This window comes from Lactuca serriola, chromosome 7 (genome assembly GCF_051521515.1).
Source record: "Lactuca serriola cultivar US96UC23 chromosome 7, Lser_US96UC23_V15, whole genome shotgun sequence".
NCBI lineage: Eukaryota > Viridiplantae > Streptophyta > Magnoliopsida > Asterales > Asteraceae > Lactuca > Lactuca serriola.
In genome coordinates this window covers 90,167,383-90,188,972 of record NC_136414.1, presented here as the reverse complement: position 1 = coordinate 90,188,972, position 21,590 = coordinate 90,167,383, and positions in this window count along the sequence as shown.

The following is a 21,590-nucleotide window of genomic DNA, read 5'->3' as shown; positions in this document are numbered from 1 at the left end:
CCTTTCTTTACCAAACCAAAAATTGACAGGTGTCTTATCCAAAACGTCGTTGGTAGTCTCTGACGAGATGAATTTCCCCCACATCTACTCACTAATCAACTCAGTACCCTTACCTGATCTGAAAGCATAACCTAAAACTCGTTTCTAGATGCTCATCACCAAACTAAAATACAATCATGCAGAGATCAAAGGATTCTCAAGAATCCTCTTCCCCAAGCCTCTTAGATTCCTCAAGACTCTCCCCAATTCGAGTATGGATCTTGTGCTTCCAGTAGTACGGGCTTACTACTATCTTCCAAACCTATCCATACCTTCCTTAGGGAATCATCCTGAATCCTCTAAGTCACATACTCTATTTATGCACCAAAGCTCACTATACGACACAACAAACCTACTAAAGTAATCCCTAGACTCTCCTAGGTCCCTGACCTCAGCCTACCATCAGCTGCTAAGGAACTCCCCATAATGTTAGTCATCCACCTCTTGAATACCATCATATTCACTTAGTAGCTGACTCCCATCATCTAAGAGTTCCACAAAGCACAGAGCAAGCAGCATTCGTGCAGTAACACTCCAATCCATAGGACTATCATATAGCATTCAACCCACATACCATCACTTACGCTTGAAATTTCACCCTTACTGTCGGTTGCCTTATGCATTCAAATTATACACAGAACAGGATCAAATAGACTGTCAAATAACATAATCTACCCTATAACCACAACCAGACAAGGAATAAGAGATAAGGCCAAATCAGTTATTCTAGGGCTATAAGATCCTAACCATGTATAATTTTTAAAGCATACACTTAGCAATTACCGATCCCCATAGATATTCTTATCCCAACATATCATCTAATTCACTCAATGCAACAAGGTATCACATATCAGATCAAACTACCACTAACTATTCAACACTAGCATGCAAGTCTACCAATTCATACAATATACATACAAAGGCATCTCTCCTATCATTCTATCATGGAAGAACTGAGCAGATCCTTAGCCCTAACTAGCACACAATTAACAGATTCATAAATCAAATCATAACAAATGACATGTATGGGTATTTTGGGAAAACTTACTTGAGCTCGGCTGATTGCATGCACAACACCCTTCCTTTTTCTTAGAAAAATCTTTTCTTGAAAATATTTTACTTTTGAAAACTTTACCAATCCTCATTTTGAGTTCAGACACACCTGAGAGTATGTCTGAATCCCTCAAACCAAGGCTCTAATACCAACATGTTACGACCCAAAATCACGACACAATTTTTTTTATTTTTAATTAAATAAATCATTAATAAATATTGTTTTCATAAAACCAGAGTAACCAATACTTAGCAAAATATCAATTAACCAGCGTAATTCACAATATGTGGAAACATGTGGTGTGTGCTCTGTAATCATCTCGAGCTCTTCCATTTGAAAACCTGAGTACCTGAAACATAAACTGAAAACCGTAAGCACAAAGCTTAGTGAGTTCCCCAAAATACCATACCACATACTATCACATATTATCACACACATACATATAGATGCCATGGGCTCCCCTTATGGTCTTTATCTATTATGCAATGGGCTCCCCCATGGTCTTTACTTGGAATGCCATGGGATTTCCCCTCATGGTCTGATATCTTATTGCCACGGGATCCCTCTAGTATACCACATAACACATAATGGGCCGACATTGGTTCCTTCAAGCCATGTATATAGTGAAGAGACTCACCTCGCACTGCTGAATCTTACAGAAAACTCCTAGCCACAGGCTAACTGATCCACAAACTATTAATAACAAAATGACACCCAATTAACAACTGAGTTCCAATCCAAAACACATATCCATGCCTAGGGTAAAAGAACCATTTTACCCCTACCTAAAATTTTCCAAATTTATGAACCAACTACACTCTAAAAGGCCCAAAGACCCATAAATCAATCATTGGTCCAATTTTCCAAATTGGGCCCAAACCCCATACATAGCCTTGCCTTAAGGCCCAACCATTCTCTCTATTTCAACACTTTGTGTTCTAATGGCCCATTAATAACTCAAACTCTCAAGCCCAAAACCAAAGGATCCACAAAGGCCCACTAATGGCCCATTTTTCCAAATTAGGCCCAACCCCATATGGGCCTTATTCGAAGCCCATAATCTTCCTTATTACAATTTAGATTTCCTAAAGTACCCTTTAGGAAAAACTGGCTCAAAGACTCGAGAGTCAAAGTCAACAGTCCAAGATGACCCAACTCGCCAAGTTGTCCTTCAACAAGTCGTGTTTCTTCATCAACTGCACAGATCGGAAAAATCCTAGTCAACTCGTCGATTTGACCAACAAACTCGCCGAGTTCCTCTATCAATTTGAAAATGTTGGGGAAAACCGAGTCAACTTGCCGAGTTTATGTGACATCCCCAAAATCATTGTCACACCCTAAAACCATTGAACATAAATATTTTCTAAGAAAAGACCGACTTGATGTTGATCTATAAAATGGTTTGAAGGCATGGGTTTGATAAAACGGTTTAGTATAAAGAAACATTTGTTTGAAACAAAATTGTAAATAAGTTTGAAAAGTAATATACGGAGTAAAATGTACAGAGAAATAAGGAGTTTTAAACACATAAAGTGTTTATGAAAGACATTTGAAGGAAACTGTTTAGTAAAACGACTAATGAGTAGCCAATCATTTGAATGTTGCTTATTAATCAGATGTGATTGATATAATAACTAGCATTATTCTACTTGTATCCCCTCCCCCCATAAAACATTTAAAAACAGCTTAAAACATTGATTAAGGGGTATGAACTCACCTGTAGTGAGTGGTTCTGATGACAATGTTGGATGAATTGCTAAGTGTCAAGTGGTGACTTGAGTACACACGCGAATCCTATTTAGCATATATTTGCACACATATGAGTATAATTAGTGTTATGAACAACTAATAAATGAATTGGGACCACCTTAGGGACTAGTAAACACTTATATTGAAGTGTTACAACCATATATGATTGTATGAAGGGGGTATAAGGCTTTACAAAGGAGTGTATGGCCAAAATACACACTATATGTGTGTATGTGCGGCCAGGTGTGCGGCCTAGTGTGCTGCCAGCACTTGTGTGCGGCCCTGCGTGCGGCCATATGTGCTGCCAGATGGTGTGTGCTGCCATGTGTGCCGCCAGATGGTGTTCTTCGTGTTCTTGGTACCTTTTATGAAGATCTTCAAGGAGAATGGATGATACTTGAGAGGATTTCGAGTTCTATGCTTGAAGAAGTGAAAGAAATGTTCAAAAATGACTAAGTGTGGTATATATAGGTGGAGTGTGCAGTTGGGAAGGGTGTGAGGCCGCAAACACATGTGTGTGGCTGCACACTCCACGTATTGGAGTGTTTGGCCTCTTTTTGATTCCTACACTTTGAGTTAACCCTTTTCCACACTCCAACCTTGATTATAACACGTTTAGAACGCTCCAATAGACCCTAAATGGTACTACAAGATAGCCAAACGAGTCTATTATTGATAAGGAATGAAGAATGCAAGTTAGAAATTTTTGGGTTGTCACATCATCCCCCCGTTAAAGGGAATTTCGTGCCGAAATTAGAATTTAGACAAGGAAGTAGGTACGAGTGATCAAGTCATGAGGAGGAAACTTCTTAATCGATTAGTTCTAGCGCTCCTAAGTGAAATCGGGTTCTCGGTTGGTATCCCAACGAACCTTCACTAACGGGCGGAGGTGATGCTTCGTCCGCTTGACCTCTCGGTCGAGGGTCACTACGGTTCTAGTATGAAGGCAAAGATCTCGTTAATCTCGACCTCGTCAAGTGGCTTACGAGAGTCCTAACGGAAAGGTACTGTTTGAAGATCGAGATGCGAAGGGTAAAATGTACGTTACCGAGTTCGCGGAGTAGGTTTCGTTTGTGAGAGGTATAGGACCGATTGTGACATCCCCAAAATCTCGGCCAGAAAAGACCGATTTTCATTTATGCTTTTAAAATATTTTCAGAGTAAATCCTTTTGATTTGAAAGAGTTGCGGAATTTGTTCCCAAAAACAAAACATGATAAAACAATGTTTACCAAAGCATTTCATAAAAGAAATGTATTTTTCATTATATAATCAAAACTCGGGGTGTCATGTTCCGATACAGACCAATAAGCATAAACGATAACATTACAAGTCATTCAACAAATATATACATATACAGACTTGTAAACAAAACAACTGATGGTTCATCCATCTCATGCCCTCGTGCCACTTCCTGTAATACAAATAAAATTGAGTGGGTCAGGCTTGGGAGCCAGGTGAGCATATAGGGTTTTCAACCCACAATAAATAATCATATTTAATTTCCACCAACCAACAATAACCCAATTACCCATTCCCGTTATTCTCACTTTATGTCCCTAAAACAACTAACACAAGGGACCTAGTCTAAGAATATTTCATCGGGGAGACAACACATGCTTCGGGGGTTCCTCAGCAATATAAGTCAAATAAGGCAACCATGAGGGGGATGGAGTACAGCGAATGAACACCCAAGTTCATTAACACCTACAGGTGGTGAACCTGCTAATGTTTCCACAAGACTGTCTAGAATAGCCCGTGGTCGTCATCTAAACTCAGCTAGATGACTAAATCAAACAACAACGAGGCCTCTCATCTGTTTATTACACACCAACTATCTACCCATGTTCTACCCAACATATTAGTAGATAAAAATATACATTTTTATACATAGTTTAAAAACATGTATAGCATGCTTTAATCAACACATAACCCACATAACAGATGAGGCACACACACATAACACATATCTCATAGAGAATAAATCATATCTATGAGATAGAAGAGAGTGAATATACGTTCACACATATAACAACAAAATATATACACATAGCACCTATTTTATAGAAAATAATTAATATTTATGTGTTAGAAGAAGGTAACTACACACTCACACCTATAAACAACAATTTACTAAATACACTCGAACCAAACTTGTATTATTATCGTGTTTATGAAAGGTAGTATACACTCACTTGATCAGAAGATGATCGGACAACACTACGACTTGCAGAAGTAGTAATCCTCAACAGATCTGGAAGATCTTCACAAAAATCGAACTTCTCACGGGCAGAGCTTCGGCTCCGGAACCGCACTTCTCGGGATCTCGGGACTTGCCTCGGGGCTTGAGTATGATACCGGGGCTTTGGGGTATTTCTGGCACGCAAAACGATGCAAAACGGGAGAGAGAAGAGAGAAAATGAACAAAAGACACGGCTGCCTTCGGATCCTATTTATAGGAGGCTGGAGCCTCGGAGTACGCGGGGCGTACTATAGTACGCGGCGCGTACTGCTTCCGAAATCGTCATTGCATGCGTCATCCGAGCCACTTCCTGCGAGTGTCGACATCTTCGATGTACGCGGGGCGTACACGAGTACGCGGGGCGTACTTCGGATGAGTCTGATGACTCGTCCTCGGATAATACCGGAATTAAAGATTAAATTTAATTACAAAATATTTAATAAACTTCGGAAATTCATATCTTCTGCATACGAACTCCGTTTTCGATTTCTTTATATCCACGCGAAGGTGAGACTACGCTCTACAACTTTTGTTTAGACTTCGTCGGCTAATTTTGACTTTATTTTTTATTATTTATTTTTAATAGGCCGCGACAGAAAAAAACTTCGTTATAAATTCATAACTTCTTCGTTTGACGTCCGTTCTCGCCTAACTTTTTATCGCTTCGATACCAACAACGAGACCTTCGATCCTCGTTTAGATTGCTTCGGCTAAAAACCGCTCGGTCTCAAATCGAGTATTTCGGGCTGCACACCGCTAAGCCGAAACTTCGATAAATCATAACTTCCTCATACGAAGTCAGATTTGGGCGTTCTATATATATTCGGAAACCTCGTTTCAACTACTACAACATTATTCAAAGATATTAAGTTTATTTTACACATAAATTTTGATGCTTATTTTAATTCTTAATTAATCAAACCACATAATTAAGCAATTAAGCACAAAACACATAATACTCAAATAATAAAATCTTTATTATTTCAAAACGGGTTACAGAGGTTAACCTAGACTATTACATTGCTAAAAATGGCAAGCCCGGAAACACAGGCGTTACAATTCTATCCACCTTAGAATGATTCCGTCCCCGGAATCACACATCAACAAACAAATGCGGATAGCGACTCAACATGTCACTCTCCGTCTCCCAGGTGAGATTCGGCCCATTCGTGTGTTTCCATCGGACAAGCACTAACCCAACCATTTTGCGTCGCAACTTCTTAGTCTTTCGGTCAACAATTGTCTCTGGTTCTTCAACCAACCTTTTGTTCTCATCAATTCTCAATTCAGAAATTGGAATTATGTCGGGAACTTCTCTCGTGAACTTCCTCAAATAACACACATGAAAAGTGTTGTGAATTCCATTCAGTTCTTCGGGTAATTCGAGCTTTTAAGCTTGGTTCCCAACTCTCTGAAGAACTTTAAATGGTCCAATAAACCTTGGACTCAACTTTCCCCTTTTTCCAAATCTTATAAGTCCCTTCCACGGCGAGACTTTAAGCAAAACCGAATCTCCAATCTCAAAAGTCATCGGTCTTCGCTTTTTGTCAGCATAGCTCTTTTGATGATCTTGAGCTGCTAAAATTCTTTCCCTAATTATTTTCAACTTTTCAGCAGTTTGATGAACCATCTCTGGTCCCATAAACTGCTTTTCCCCAGCCTCAAGCCAACAAGACGGCGTACAACACTTCTGCCCATACAAAGCTTGATAAGGTGCCATCTTAATGCTCGAGTGGAAACTATTGTTATAGGAAAATTCTACCAAAGGTAAGTGTTCATCCCAATTACCTAGGAATTCCAAGGTACATGCTCTCAGCATATCTTCAAGTGTTTGTATCGTTCTTTCACTCTGACCATCAGTCTGCGGATGGTAAGCTATGCTTAAACATAACTTGGTACCCATTTCCTCTTGTAGACTTTTCCAAAACCTTGAGGTGAAATGGCTATCAAGATCCGACACAATCATTAACGGAACACCGTGAAGCCTCACAATTTCCCTTACGTAAAAATTCGCAAGCTTTTCCATAGACCATTTCTCCTTAGCTACTATGAAATGCGCACTCTTAGTGAATCGATCAACGACCACCTAAATCATGTCGTGACCATTCTTTGTTCTGGGCAGTTTAGTGACAAAATCCATAGCAATGTCTTCCCACTTACCCATAGGCACAGGCAATGGTTCTAAACTCCCGTAATGTTTCTGCTGTTGTGTCTTGACTCTCGCACAAGTCACACACTCAGCCACATACTTTGCAACATCAAGCTTCATCGTCGGCCACCAGTAGTAGGGTTTCAGGTCCCTATACATTTTCGTGCTACCGGGATGAATCGAGTACATGGTCTTATGAGCTTCTTCCATCAGAAGATCCCTAATTCCTCCTGACTTAGGTACCCAAATACGATCTTGGAATACCTTCAGTCCATGACCGTTAGTACCAAACACCAACGTTTTACCTAAACGTTCCTCCCTTCGGTCATTTTTCTCAGAAGCTTCCTCTTGAGCTTTCTTTATACTTTCCACAATTGTCGAGACAACTTCAATTCTCAACGCTCTTGGCCTTTTCCTTTCAAGCTTGACCTTCCGACTGAGAGCATCAACAACAACATTAGCTTTACCGGGGTGGTAAAGTATCTCACAGTCGTAGTCTTTAAGTAATTCTAGCCAGCGTCATTGCCTCATATTCAATTCCTTCTGATTAAAGAGATATTGGAGACTCTTATGATCAGTAAAAAGTTTGCACTTCGTGCCATAGAGGTAATGCCTCCATATTTTCAGAGCGAAAACTACCACTGCCAACTCCAAATCATGAGTCGGGTAATTCTTTTCATGCTCTTTCAGCTGTCGAGACGCATATGCTATCACGTTTTCTCTTTGGGTCAAAACACAACCCAATCCAACCCCAGATGCATCGCTATAAACAGCGAAGTCTTCAACTCCATCGGGTAGAGAAAGTATCGGTGCCTCGCATAGCTTCTTCTTTAACTTCTCGAATGCTTCTTTATGCTTATCACTCCAAGCATAAGTAGCTCCTTTGTGGGTCAAAGCTGTCAATGGAGTAGCAATCGAAGAAAAGCCTTGCATAAACCTGCGGTAATATCCGGCTAATCCTAAAAAGCTTCGAATCTCCGTGGGACTTTTCGGTTGTTCCCACTTCATCATAGCTTCGATCTTCGCTGGATCAACCATTATCCCTTCTTGGTTGACCACGTGACCCAAGAATTGGACTTCACGAATCCAAAAATCACATTTGGAGAACTTTGCGTACAGTTTCTCCTTCTTCAAAACTTCTAACACTTCTCGCAAGTGTCTGCCATGTTCCTCCTGGCTTTTCGAGTAAATCAGAATGTCGTCTATGAACACTATCACGGATTTATCAAGGAACAGGTTGCAAACCCTATTCATCAAATCCATCAACGCTGCCGGAGCATTGGTTAGTCCAAACGACATAACCAAGAACTCGTAGTGTCCATATCTAGTTCTGAATGCAGTCTTCTCGATATCTTGCTCTCTTACTTTCAGCTGATGATATCCTGACCTTAGATCGATCTTCGAGAAATAGCTCGAACCTTGCAATTGATCAAATAGGTCATCAATCCTCGGCAACGGATATCTATTCTTTATTGTTGCCTTGTTCAGCTCTCTGTAATCGATGCACATTCTCATACTTCCATCTTTCTTCTTCACAAATAACACCGGAGCTCCCTAGGGCGATGAACTAGGTCTAATGAAACCTTTGTCCAATAACTCCTGAAGTTGCATCATCAGCTCCTTCATCTCCATCGGTGCTAATCGATAAGGTGCTTTTGCTATTGGCGTGGTTCCTCGTAACAAGTCTATTCTGAACTCTACTTGTCTATCAGGTGGTAATCCAGGAAGATCTTCGGGAAATACTTCCGGATAATCACACACCACTGGAATACTCTGCATCACCTTCTTTTCTTTCTTAGCATCAATCACGAATGCTAAATATGATGTACATCCCTTGGTCAAACACTTTCTGGCTTTCATTAGGGAAATGATTCCAGAATTCACTCGCCGTTTGTCCCCGTACACCATAAACGAATCTTTCCCAGGCGGGTTTACTTTAACTCTCTTCTTCTTGCATAATATTTCGGCATCATTGGCGCTAAGCCAATCCATTCCCAACACGATGTCGAAACCATTTAGTTCGATAGGCAATAATTCCTCGTGAAACTTATTCCCATTCAGATCAATTAAGATGTCTTTCATACGATGACTAACAGGTACAGACTTGCCACTAGCAACTTCGACTAATAAAGCATTATCTAGTCTATCAACAGGCAAAGCTAGCTTTCTACCAAACTCATGCGAAATAAAGGAGTAGTTGGCTCCAGAATCAAACAAAATATGAGCAGGTAATTCGTTAACGAGAAAGTTACCTGAAGCGACATCAGCTTCATCTTTCGCAGCCTCAAGTGTCATCTGGAAGGCTCTCGCCTTCGGCTTTGGTGGAATGTTGGCCCTAGCTGCCTCCTTCTTCTTCGGACAGTCTTTCAAAATATGCCCCTCTTCATTGCAACCAAAACACATCCTTTTGTTGTTCGGACATTCATTGGCAAAATGTCCAACTTTTCCACACTTGTAGCAGGTCACATCCTCGCTACATTTCCCAAAGTGCTTTTTCTTACACTTATCACACCACTTCGCTTCGCCTCCTTTACCTCCAAACTTTTTCGAATCAGATTTCGAAAATTTGCCCTTCTTACCGGAACCAGATGTTCCCTCAAACTTTCTTTTCTCACCAACCTCAACCTTGTCGGTGGTTCTTCCCTTAATCATGTTCTCAACAGACTTGGCAGCCCAGATAGCTGCCTCTAGAGTAAGTGCCTGACGTACTGGCACCTCGTACTCCCATGGGAGTCCCTTCGCATACCGGTCCACCTTTGTCAACTCGTCTGGGACGATACACAAGGCAAACTCCATCTTATCGGTGAAGTTGTTGGTGTATTCATCAAATGACATGCTGCCTTTCGTCAATGTCAGAAACTTGTTCTCCAACTCCAACAAATTTTGAGCCGAACAGAACTTGCGCTTGAACTGCACCAACAATTCTGCCCATGACAATTGCAGTGGCTCATTAGGGCTCAACGTCTTCCCTAGAGTGTTCCACCAACGAACGGCTCCACCTCGGAACTGACGCACGGCATAGATAGTCTGCAACTTACCTCTACAGCCACAAGTCATAAAGGCCAATTCCATTTCGTAGATCCAATCCATAACCCCAATCGGATCCTCCTTTCCATTGAAGGTCGATGGTTTGCAAGTTAGAAAGTCCTTGTACTTGCATCCCATTCCATCATTCATTCCATCATGGTTATCTTGCCTAACTATCGGTGGGTTGGCTTGACCAATAGACCCACTAAAGTTTCCACCTTCTGAGTGCCCTTCATTTAATTCAGGCTCCTCCATACGAATTGACAGTTCTTCACGATTCTGATGAAACAACCGTCTAGTTTCATCCATCTGACGATCCAACATCGTCTGAATCATCATTTGCACACCAGCCATGGTTATTGGCTCAGGTGCTGCTGCTACGACAGGTACTTGTTCAATCACTGGTGGTTGATTCATGTTTTCATCAGCATTTCCAACTCCACTTCTGGTTCTCACCATTTTGATCTACACACCGAATAAGGTGAAATTAGATCCTCAATCATGATAGATATTCAAATCTTCCTTATCACACCGAAACGTTTACATGCTAGTTCTAATACCGTAGACGTACGCTTAGAATCCTACACACATAAGGTTTCTAGATCCGGTCGGCAACAGACCATAGATCCGAACAAATAATATCATATATGGCAACATATAACATTTAGCACATAAAGCATTTTAGGAAACTTTCCTAAAATAAACCAGTGCTCGTGTCTAAAACACAACAGACACACATCTCAAAACTTTACTTAGCATTCTAAGTTTAAGTCTAGAAATCCTACAAATTCCTAGTTCGCTTAAACTAATGCTCTGATACCAACTGTGACATCCCCAAAATCTCGGCCAGAAAAGACCGATTTTCATTTATGCTTTTAAAATATTTTCAGAGTAAATCCTTTTGATTTGAAAGAGTTGCGGAATTTGTTCCCAAAAACAAAACATGATAAAACAATGTTTACCAAAGCATTTCATAAAAGAAATGTATTTTTCATTATATAATCAAAACTCGGGGTGTCATGTTCCGATACAGACCAATAAGCATAAACGATAACATTACAAGTCATTCAACAAATATATACATATACAGACTTGTAAACAAAACAACTGATGGTTCATCCATCTCATGCCCTCGTGCCACTTCCTGTAATACAAATAAAACTGAGTGGGTCAGGCTTGGGAGCCTGGTGAGCATATAGGGTTTTCAACCCACAATAAATAATCATATTTAATTTCCACCAACCAACAATAACCCAATTACCCATTCCCGTTATTCTCACTTTATGTCCCTAAAACAACTAATACAAGGGACCTAGTCTAAGAATATTTCATCGGGGCGACAACACATGCTTCGGGGGTTCCTAAGCAATATAAGTCAAATAAGGCAACCATGAGGGGGATGGAGTACAGCGAATGAACACCCAAGTTCATTAACACCTACAGGTGGTGAACCTGCTAATGTTTCCACAAGACTGTCTAGAATAGCCCGTGGTCGTCATCTAAACTCAGCTAGATGACTAAATCAAACAACAACGAGGCCTCTCATCTGTTTATTACACACCAACTATCTACCCATGTTCTACCCAACATATTAGTAGATAAAAATATACATTTTTATACATAGTTTAAAAACATGTATAGCATGCTTTAATCAACACATAACCCACATAACAGATGAGGCACACACACATAACACATATCTCATAGAGAATAAATCATATCTATGAGATAGAAGAGAGTGAATATACGTTCACACATATAACAACAAAATATATACACATAGCACCTATTTTATAGAAAATAATTAATATTTATGTGTTAGAAGAAGGTAACTACACACTCACACCTATAAACAACAATTTACTAAATACACTCGAACCAAACTTGTATTATTATCGTGTTTATGAAAGGTAGTATACACTCACTTGATCAGAAGATGATCGGACAACACTACGACTTGCAGAAGTAGTAATCCTCAACAGATCTGGAAGATCTTCACAAAAATCGAACTTCTCACGGGCAGAGCTTCGGCTCCGGAACCGCACTTCTCGGGATCTCGGGACTTGCCTCGGGGCTTGAGTATGATACCGGGGCTTTGGGGTATTTCTGGCACGCAAAACGATGCAAAACGGGAGAGAGAAGAGAGAAAATGAACAAAAGACACGGCTGCCTTCGGATCCTATTTATAGGAGGCTGGAGCCTCGGAGTACGCGGGGCGTACTATAGTACGCGGCGCGTACTGCTTCCGAAATCGTCATTGCATGCGTCATCCGAGCCACTTCCTGCGAGTGTCGACATCTTCGATGTACGCGGGGCGTACACGAGTACGCGGGGCGTACTTCGGATGAGTCTGATGACTCGTCCTCGGATAATACCGGAATTAAAGATTAAATTTAATTACAAAATATTTAATAAACTTCGGAAATTCATATCTTCTGCATACGAACTCCGTTTTCGATTTCTTTATATCCACGCGAAGGTGAGACTACGCTCTACAACTTTTGTTTAGACTTCGTCGGCTAATTTTGACTTTATTTTTTATTATTTATTTTTAATAGGCCGCGACAGAAAAAAACTTCGTTATAAATTCATAACTTCTTCGTTTGACGTCCGTTCTCGCCTAACTTTTTATCGCTTCGATACCAACAACGAGACCTTCGATCCTCGTTTAGATTGCTTCGGCTAAAAACCGCTCGGTCTCAAATCGAGTATTTCGGGCTGCACACCGCTAAGCCGAAACTTCGATAAATCATAACTTCCTCATACGAAGTCAGATTTGGGCGTTCTATATATATTCGGAAACCTCGTTTCAACTACTACAACATTATTCAAAGATATTAAGTTTATTTTACACATAAATTTTGATGCTTATTTTAATTCTTAATTAATCAAACCACATAATTAAGCAATTAAGCACAAAACACATAATACTCAAATAATAAAATCTTTATTATTTCAAAACGGGTTACAGAGGTTAACCTAGACTATTACATTGCTAAAAATGGCAAGCCCGGAAACACAGGCGTTACAATTCTATCCACCTTAGAATGATTCCGTCCCCGGAATCACACATCAACAAACAAATGCGGATAGCGACTCAACATGTCACTCTCCGTCTCCCAGGTGAGATTCGGCCCATTCGTGTGTTTCCATCGGACAAGCACTAACCCAACCATTTTGCGTCGCAACTTCTTAGTCTTTCGGTCAACAATTGTCTCTGGTTCTTCAACCAACCTTTTGTTCTCATCAATTCTCAATTCAGAAATTGGAATTATGTCGGGAACTTCTCTCGTGAACTTCCTCAAATAACACACATGAAAAGTGTTGTGAATTCCATTCAGTTCTTCGGGTAATTCGAGCTTTTAAGCTTGGTTCCCAACTCTCTGAAGAACTTTAAATGGTCCAATAAACCTTGGACTCAACTTTCCCCTTTTTCCAAATCTTATAAGTCCCTTCCACGGCGAGACTTTAAGCAAAACCGAATCTCCAATCTCAAAAGTCATCGGTCTTCGCTTTTTGTCAGCATAGCTCTTTTGATGATCTTGAGCTGCTAAAATTCTTTCCCTAATTATTTTCAACTTTTCAGCAGTTTGATGAACCATCTCTGGTCCCATAAACTGCTTTTCCCCAGCCTCAAGCCAACAAGACGGCGTACAACACTTCTGCCCATACAAAGCTTGATAAGGTGCCATCTTAATGCTCGAGTGGAAACTATTGTTATAGGAAAATTCTACCAAAGGTAAGTGTTCATCCCAATTACCTAGGAATTCCAAGGTACATGCTCTCAGCATATCTTCAAGTGTTTGTATCGTTCTTTCACTCTGACCATCAGTCTGCGGATGGTAAGCTATGCTTAAACATAACTTGGTACCCATTTCCTCTTGTAGACTTTTCCAAAACCTTGAGGTGAAATGGCTATCAAGATCCGACACAATCATTAACGGAACACCGTGAAGCCTCACAATTTCCCTTACGTAAAAATTCGCAAGCTTTTCCATAGACCATTTCTCCTTAGCTACTATGAAATGCGCACTCTTAGTGAATCGATCAACGACCACCTAAATCATGTCGTGACCATTCTTTGTTCTGGGCAGTTTAGTGACAAAATCCATAGCAATGTCTTCCCACTTACCCATAGGCACAGGCAATGGTTCTAAACTCCCGTAATGTTTCTGCTGTTGTGTCTTGACTCTCGCACAAGTCACACACTCAGCCACATACTTTGCAACATCAAGCTTCATCGTCGGCCACCAGTAGTAGGGTTTCAGGTCCCTATACATTTTCGTGCTACCGGGATGAATCGAGTACATGGTCTTATGAGCTTCTTCCATCAGAAGATCCCTAATTCCTCCTGACTTAGGTACCCAAATACGATCTTGGAATACCTTCAGTCCATGACCGTTAGTACCAAACACCAACGTTTTACCTAAACGTTCCTCCCTTCGGTCATTTTTCTCAGAAGCTTCCTCTTGAGCTTTCTTTATACTTTCCACAATTGTCGAGACAACTTCAATTCTCAACGCTCTTGGCCTTTTCCTTTCAAGCTTGACCTTCCGACTGAGAGCATCAACAACAACATTAGCTTTACCGGGGTGGTAAAGTATCTCACAGTCGTAGTCTTTAAGTAATTCTAGCCAGCGTCATTGCCTCATATTCAATTCCTTCTGATTAAAGAGATATTGGAGACTCTTATGATCAGTAAAAAGTTTGCACTTCGTGCCATAGAGGTAATGCCTCCATATTTTCAGAGCGAAAACTACCACTGCCAACTCCAAATCATGAGTCGGGTAATTCTTTTCATGCTCTTTCAGCTGTCGAGACGCATATGCTATCACGTTTTCTCTTTGGGTCAAAACACAACCCAATCCAACCCCAGATGCATCGCTATAAACAGCGAAGTCTTCAACTCCATCGGGTAGAGAAAGTATCGGTGCCTCGCATAGCTTCTTCTTTAACTTCTCGAATGCTTCTTTATGCTTATCACTCCAAGCATAAGTAGCTCCTTTGTGGGTCAAAGCTGTCAATGGAGTAGCAATCGAAGAAAAGCCTTGCATAAACCTGCGGTAATATCCGGCTAATCCTAAAAAGCTTCGAATCTCCGTGGGACTTTTCGGTTGTTCCCACTTCATCATAGCTTCGATCTTCGCTGGATCAACCATTATCCCTTCTTGGTTGACCACGTGACCCAAGAATTGGACTTCACGAATCCAAAAATCACATTTGGAGAACTTTGCGTACAGTTTCTCCTTCTTCAAAACTTCTAACACTTCTCGCAAGTGTCTGCCATGTTCCTCCTGGCTTTTCGAGTAAATCAGAATGTCGTCTATGAACACTATCACGGATTTATCAAGGAACAGGTTGCAAACCCTATTCATCAAATCCATCAACGCTGCCGGAGCATTGGTTAGTCCAAACGACATAACCAAGAACTCGTAGTGTCCATATCTAGTTCTGAATGCAGTCTTCTCGATATCTTGCTCTCTTACTTTCAGCTGATGATATCCTGACCTTAGATCGATCTTCGAGAAATAGCTCGAACCTTGCAATTGATCAAATAGGTCATCAATCCTCGGCAACGGATATCTATTCTTTATTGTTGCCTTGTTCAGCTCTCTGTAATCGATGCACATTCTCATACTTCCATCTTTCTTCTTCACAAATAACACCGGAGCTCCCTAGGGCGATGAACTAGGTCTAATGAAACCTTTGTCCAATAACTCCTGAAGTTGCATCATCAGCTCCTTCATCTCCATCGGTGCTAATCGATAAGGTGCTTTTGCTATTGGCGTGGTTCCTCGTAACAAGTCTATTCTGAACTCTACTTGTCTATCAGGTGGTAATCCAGGAAGATCTTCGGGAAATACTTCCGGATAATCACACACCACTGGAATACTCTGCATCACCTTCTTTTCTTTCTTAGCATCAATCACGAATGCTAAATATGATGTACATCCCTTGGTCAAACACTTTCTGGCTTTCATTAGGGAAATGATTCCAGAATTCACTCGCCGTTTGTCCCCGTACACCATAAACGAATCTTTCCCAGGCGGGTTTACTTTAACTCTCTTCTTCTTGCATAATATTTCGGCATCATTGGCGCTAAGCCAATCCATTCCCAACACGATGTCGAAACCATTTAGTTCGATAGGCAATAATTCCTCGTGAAACTTATTCCCATTCAGATCAATTAAGATGTCTTTCATACGATGACTAACAGGTACAGACTTGCCACTAGCAACTTCGACTAATAAAGCATTATCTAGTCTATCAACAGGCAAAGCTAGCTTTCTACCAAACTCATGCGAAATAAAGGAGTAGTTGGCTCCAGAATCAAACAAAATATGAGCAGGTAATTCGTTAACGAGAAAGTTACCTGAAGCGACATCAGCTTCATCTTTCGCAGCCTCAAGTGTCATCTGGAAGGCTCTCGCCTTCGGCTTTGGTGGAATGTTGGCCCTAGCTGCCTCCTTCTTCTTCGGACAGTCTTTCAAAATATGCCCCTCTTCATTGCAACCAAAACACATCCTTTTGTTGTTCGGACATTCATTGGCAAAATGTCCAACTTTTCCACACTTGTAGCAGGTCACATCCTCGCTACATTTCCCAAAGTGCTTTTTCTTACACTTATCACACCACTTCGCTTCGCCTCCTTTACCTCCAAACTTTTTCGAATCAGATTTCGAAAATTTGCCCTTCTTACCGGAACCAGATGTTCCCTCAAACTTTCTTTTCTCACCAACCTCAACCTTGTCGGTGGTTCTTCCCTTAATCATGTTCTCAACAGACTTGGCAGCCCAGATAGCTGCCTCTAGAGTAAGTGCCTGACGTACTGGCACCTCGTACTCCCATGGGAGTCCCTTCGCATACCGGTCCACCTTTGTCAACTCGTCTGGGACGATACACAAGGCAAACTCCATCTTATCGGTGAAGTTGTTGGTGTATTCATCAAATGACATGCTGCCTTTCGTCAATGTCAGAAACTTGTTCTCCAACTCCAACAAATTTTGAGCCGAACAGAACTTGCGCTTGAACTGCACCAACAATTCTGCCCATGACAATTGCAGTGGCTCATTAGGGCTCAACGTCTTCCCTAGAGTGTTCCACCAACGAACGGCTCCACCTCGGAACTGACGCACGGCATAGATAGTCTGCAACTTACCTCTACAGCCACAAGTCATAAAGGCCAATTCCATTTCGTAGATCCAATCCATAACCCCAATCGGATCCTCCTTTCCATTGAAGGTCGATGGTTTGCAAGTTAGAAAGTCCTTGTACTTGCATCCCATTCCATCATTCATTCCATCATGGTTATCTTGCCTAACTATCGGTGGGTTGGCTTGACCAATAGACCCACTAAAGTTTCCACCTTCCGAGTGCCCTTCATTTAATTCAGGCTCCTCCATACGAATTGACAGTTCTTCACGATTCTGATGAAACAACCGTCTAGTTTCATCCATCTGACGATCCAACATCGTCTGAATCATCATTTGCACACCAGCCATGGTTATTGGCTCAGGTGCTGCTGCTACGACAGGTACTTGTTCAATCACTGGTGGTTGATTCATGTTTTCATCAGCATTTCCAACTCCACTTCTGGTTCTCACCATTTTGATCTACACACCGAATAAGGTGAAATTAGATCCTCAATCATGATAGATATTCAAATCTTCCTTATCACACCGAAACGTTTACATGCTAGTTCTAATACCGTAGACGTACGCTTAGAATCCTACACACATAAGGTTTCTAGATCCGGTCGGCAACAGACCATAGATCCGAACAAATAATATCATATATGGCAACATATAACATTTAGCACATAAAGCATTTTAGGAAACTTTCCTAAAATAAACCAGTGCTCGTGTCTAAAACACAACAGACACACATCTCAAAACTTTACTTAGCATTCTAAGTTTAAGTCTAGAAATCCTACAAATTCCTAGTTCGCTTAAACTAATGCTCTGATACCAACTGTGACATCCCCAAAATCTCGGCCAGAAAAGACCGATTTTCATTTATGCTTTTAAAATATTTTCAGAGTAAATCCTTTTGATTTGAAAGAGTTGCGGAATTTGTTCCCAAAAACAAAACATGATAAAACAATGTTTACCAAAGCATTTCATAAAAGAAATGTATTTTTCATTATATAATCAAAACTCGGGGTGTCATGTTCCGATACAGACCAATAAGCATAAACGATAACATTACAAGTCATTCAACAAATATATACATATACAGACTTGTAAACAAAACAACTGATGGTTCATCCATCTCATGCCCTCGTGCCACTTCCTGTAATACAAATAAAACTGAGTGGGTCAGGCTTGGGAGCCTGGTGAGCATATAGGGTTTTCAACCCACAATAAATAATCATATTTAATTTCCACCAACCAACAATAACCCAATTACCCATTCCCGTTATTCTCACTTTATGTCCCTAAAACAACTAATACAAGGGACCTAGTCTAAGAATATTTCATCGGGGCGACAACACATGCTTCGGGGGTTCCTAAGCAATATAAGTCAAATAAGGCAACCATGAGGGGGATGGAGTACAACGAATGAACACCCAAGTTCATTAACACCTACAGGTGACGAACCTGCTAATGTTTCCACAAGACTGTCTGGAATAGCCCGTGGTCGTCATCTAAACTCCGCTAGATGACTAAATCAAACAACAACGAGGCCTCTCATCTGTTTATTACACACCAACTATCTACCCATGTTCTACCCAAAATATTAGTAGATAAAAATATACATTTTTATACATAGTTTAAAAACATGTATAACATGCTTTAATCAACACATAACCCACATAACAGATGAGGCACACACACATAACACATATCTCATAGAGAATAAATCATATCTATGAGATAGAAGAGAGTGAATATACGTTCACACATATAAAAACAAAATATATACACATAGCACGTATTTTATAGAAAATACTTAATATTTATGTGTTAGAAGAAGGTAACTACACACTCACACCTATAAACAACAATATACTTAATACACTCGAACCAAACTTGTATTATTATCGTGTTTATGAAAGGTAGTATACACTCACTTGATCAGAAGATGATCGGACAGCACTACTGACTTGTAGAAGTAGTAATCCTCAGCAGATCTGGAAGATCTTCACAAAAATCGAACTTCTCGCGGGCAGAGCTTCGGCTCGGGAACCGCACTTCTCGGGATCTTCGGGATCTCGGGACTTGCCTCGGGGCTTGAGTATGATACCGGGGTTTCGGGGTATTTCTGGCACGCAAAACGATGCAAAACGGGAGAGAGATGAGAGAAAATGAACAAAAGACTCGGCTGCCTTCGGATCCTATTTATAGGAGGCTGGAGCCTCGGAGTACGTAGGGCGTACTGCAGTATGCGGCGCGTACTGCTTCCGAAATCGTCATTGCATGCGTCATCTGAGCCGCTTGCTAGGAGTGTCGACATCTTCGGTGTACGCGGGGCGTACTTCGGATGAGTCTGATGACTCGTCCTCGGATAATACCGGAATTAAAGATTAAATTTAATTACAAAATATTTAATAAACTTCGGAAATTCATATCTTCTGCATACGAACTCCGTTTTCGACGTTCTTTATATCCACGCGAAGGTGAGACTACGCTCTACAACTTTCGTTTAGACTTTGTCGGCTAATTTTGAGTTTATTTTTTATTATTTATTTTTAATAGGCCACGACAGAAAAACATCGTTATAAATTCATAACTTCTTCGTTTGACGTCCGTTCTCGCCTAACTTTTTATCGCTTCGATACCAACAACGAGACCTTCGATCCTCGTTTAGATTGCTTCCTCATACGAAGTCAGATTTGGGTGTTCTATATATATTCGGAAACCTCGTTTCAACTACTACAACATTATTCAAAGATATTAAGTTTATTTTACACTTAAATTTTGATGCTTATTTTCATTCGTAATTAATCAAACCACATAATTAAGCAATTAAGCACAAAACACATAATACTCAAATAATAAAATCTTTATTATTTCAAAACGGGTTACAGAGGTTAACCTAGACTATTACATTGCTAAAAATGGCAAGCCCGGAAACACAGGCGTTACACCGATTCTGGTAAGAATCACGGAGGTCCTAACTAACTTGGATTTAGCTTTCCGCGTGAAGCGAAGCGCATTAGGCCATTCCTAATAGTGAGTTTTCCTAAAGAACTTGGTGTCTCACTTGGAATCTCCAAGGTTTCTTTTTCTTGTTTAACTTCCCAGTCAAGGGCCACCCTCTGCTGGGTCAAAGTCGTATGAGTTCCTGTAATATGCGAGGAGTTCTGGATGAACTATGACAGTAGGTCTGTAAGACCTAGAATTTGACGAATTTTTGTCGGCGTCTCAGGTGCCAACAATTTTCCAACAGTTTTGGGTGAATCGACAGAGTACTCAAGGATTCCACAACACTATAAGTGTGCCTTCGGAATTCGACTCTTTAATTCTAATACCCGTGTTCAGAGAACTTTTTTGCGAAAAGTTTCTCCGAGGGTAATGTTTCCGCGGGTTCCTTCTTACTACGAGGGCAGATAAGTAAGTCGTTACATGGAGAATGACGAACTGATCCAAGTAAGAAAGACGGACTCTACTCGTTTAGCTCATGAAAGCTATAGGCGTATTGGTCCTACCCGAAGGGTATAACTATGGACTCGAAGTGTTCGCATCGAATTCGGTTGATAGTCTTCCGGACATCCTTCCATAACACTCGAACTGGTGATATTCGGATCTCAGATCCATTTCTGAAAGTAATTCTTTCCTTGCGTTTGCTCAACCATTTCATTTATGCGAGGCAAAGATAACGATTTCTAATGAAAATCTTGACGGAGTCCTCGATATATGAGGCACATACGATGCAATCCGTTGCTCTCTGGGAGAATAAGACTGGGGGTTCTCCAGGGTGAGGAGCCTAGTCTTCTTATTCTATCGCTGTGCAGTTCGTTAAGTTGTTTGTACTGTTCTGGTATCTCCATAGGTGTTTAGGCTATAGAACGATCTGTTTACAAGAGTCGTACTGGGTTGTAAGTTTGTTCACATGACGATGCGATTACTCGTAGGCTTAGGCAGTTCTCCGTCCTGAAGTTCATATTAGAATTCATACATGGTTTCACAATCACAATTTCGTGTATACGAGTCGTATATAATTAAGATTGAAAAGGTAGTTGAATAGCTGATTCTTCTTTAAGCTCACATCCCATCGGGGAAAAAGAAGTTAAAGTGGAATCATCAATTCTAAACCTGTAGAACCTTGATTATATATCACTCTTATGTATACATTCCTCAGTGATAGATCAATCGTATAAATCCTTGG